The following is a 2,822-nucleotide window of genomic DNA, read 5'->3' on the forward strand; positions in this document are numbered from 1 at the left end:
TACCCTAGAAGTGCATTAATGTACATAGTTACCATTCAATAAAAAAAAAAAAAAAAATTTCCATGCTCTCTGGCAAGGCAGCTGACAGAGGTCCAGTTCAGCCTCTATATTTGTCTTCAATGCATTCACAGCCACTACAACTGCAACTTCAAACATTCTGTCATTTTTTATTTCTTTCTTCAAGTTACTGAAGCCGTTTTCAACCAGCTTTAGATTCTCCTCTATGTAAGCCTTGGAAAGAGGCAGTCCAGCAGTGACCATGGGGCCGCACCTGTGCATTTTAAGGGCCCTGAGAGTGGCAACGAGCATGACCAAGTGAGGGCTGAGACCAGAGTACCAGGCCTTTAATGTTAAAAAACATTTCCATTACAATGTCTGCTCCAAATCCTGCTTCCATCACTACAAACCCTTCTGGGTCTACAAGCTTGAGTGCAATCAGGTCTTCAGTGATAGAGGAATTCCCATGTGCAATGTTGGCAAATGGGCCGGCATGGACGAACACTGGCATTCCATCTCACGTCTGCATGAGACTAGGCTTGATGGCATCCTTCATCAGCACTGTCAACACACCACTCATGCCCAGATCATCAGTCCTGATAGGGCCCCTTTTTTTGCTGGATGCCCCCACCATTTTTCCCAGTCTCTCTCTCATGTCTTCCAGAGATCAGGTGAGAGTCAGGACAGCCATGATTTCACTGGCCACAGAAATATCAAACTGGGCCATCTGTGCGTGCCTTTCTCCATGAGAGCCTGTCCAATTATGATCTTCCTCAGGAATCTGTCGTTGGTATCCAACACTCTTTGCCAAGTTATAGTTTCAGGATCAATATCCCATCTTGCAAATCTGTTTATCTCTTCATCTGTCAGTGTGGTAGGGTCCGTCTTTTCAGTACCTAGTCTCCTTAACCTTCGGATGTGGGTATCAGAGAACTTTCTCACTCCATTTACTGATGGTACCAAATGATTAAAGAGAGCCTTGTCAGTTTGAGTTAGTTTATGGAATATTCAGACAATGATGGCTGCAGCAACGAGGTTGTTAGCTGCAGTGATGGCGTGGATGTCACCAGTGAGATGGAGATTAAACTGTTCCATAGGAACAACCTGGGAATAGCCACCTCCTGCAGCACCACCTTTTATTCCAAAGGTGGGGTCCTGAGAAGTATGTCACACACATGCATAGACGTTCTGGAAAAGATGGGCATCCAGGGCTTTCACCAGCCCAACTGTGGTTGTGCTTTTCCCTTCTTCCAGGGGTGTTGGGGTTATTCCAGTCACCACCACATATTTCCCATCTGGCTGGTGTTTCAGGTGTTCTAATGCTGACAGCAGAACTTTGACCTTTCCACCTCTTCGGACAACAGCCCGGTTTCTCAAGCCAGCTTACCAATGGGCTTTGGTTTGCAAGATCATGATATATCAGTATCACTTGGAACAGGTGTCTTGAGGTCAAGTTTGTTGTACTGAATCCTCCCCTTTCCTGGCCTAAATTTCTCTAGGAAACGCATTGCACCCTCCACTATGCTCTGCATCAACATTGCCACTGTCACAGGCTGGACGCCGCCAGGAATGGGAGTGATGAAGCCTGCCCTCTCTCTGGCCTCACTGTATGCCACATTGCCTACAACCCTTTTTCCATTTGGTTTTGTATCATCTGGGACATAATTGATCCCACAGTCAATTACTATGGCCCCAGGTTTGATCCACTCCCCTTTCACCATTGCAGGCTGACCCGTTGCCACCACTAGGAGGTCACCTTTATTTATCTCCTCGTCCAGATTGGCAGTCTTGGAATGGCAAGTGGTCATTGTGGCGTTGTTCCACAGAAGCAAGTCATGCATTGGGGGTCCAACTATTTTACTGTGCCCAACCACCACAGCATGCCTGCCAGTAATCTGCACTCCTGTCTCTTTGATGAGTTCCAAGCATCCTTTGGGCGTACAAGGAATGAAATAGTCATTTAGGTCACCTCTAGCAAGTTTCCCAGCACTGAAAGTAGTCAATCCATCCACATCCTTTTTGGGGATGATAGCACTGACCACTGCTTCCATGTTAATGGAGCACTCAGAATCCAAAGGTAGCTGTATTATGAATCCATGTACAGTAGAGTCTTCATTCAAAGATGTAACACACTTTAATACCTCATATTCTGTGGCTGTTCTTGGCAATTTCACGTGAATAGTTTTGATCCCAATCTCTTCAGCTGCTTCAGCTTCACATTTATATAAAGATTGGTATCATCTCTGTTGCCAACCTGTAAAATTGCCAGGCCTGGAGTGAAACCCGGTACTTGCTCCTTCATCTGAGCAACTTGCTTCTCAGTTTCTTATTTGTGTGGAGATCACCTTCCCGTTCAGGACTGCTGCCAGCATCATAGTCTTTATTAGTCCAGGGCCCAAAATGAATACCACCAAAATCCCATTATGCCATTTAAAAAAACATATTTCTTTGATATTCCTGGTTGTAGGTATGTGTCATAAATAAAACTTAATCTCCTCAAGGTTGCGGGGAGAAAAAAAACTTAACCTCCTTTTATATAATATGAACTATGAAGGCACATATAAAGTTTGAATGTATTTAGCTAAGAATGTATAACCATTTGGATTTTACTTTCTATTTGTTTAGATGCTTTGACTTTCCTGACAGATTTTTGTTTTTTGTTTGTTCGTTTGTTTTTAAGATCTCACTATTGCTCTTCTTAGGGATAAATAGTCATTCCCTCAATAAGCTTCTTCTGAACTCAGCTACAAATTAGCTTACTTTGAATATTTACCATGTACAAAGTACTAAGCTGAGCACTGCAGAAAGTAAGAGGAATAAATAAA

At 43.7% G+C, this 2,822-nt stretch overlaps 1 pseudogene; it reads right to left on the reverse strand.

Annotated features, from left to right (window-relative positions):
• LOC100959257 overlaps positions 1–2,408 on the reverse strand; it is a 10,514-nt pseudogene extending 8,106 nt beyond the window's left edge.
• Between the last annotated feature and the right edge of the window lie 414 nt (positions 2,409–2,822).

The sequence above is a fragment of the Otolemur garnettii genome, unplaced genomic scaffold (assembly GCF_000181295.1).
Source record: "Otolemur garnettii isolate 467f Iridium unplaced genomic scaffold, OtoGar3 scaffold00001, whole genome shotgun sequence".
Classification (NCBI taxonomy): domain Eukaryota; kingdom Metazoa; phylum Chordata; class Mammalia; order Primates; family Galagidae; genus Otolemur; species Otolemur garnettii.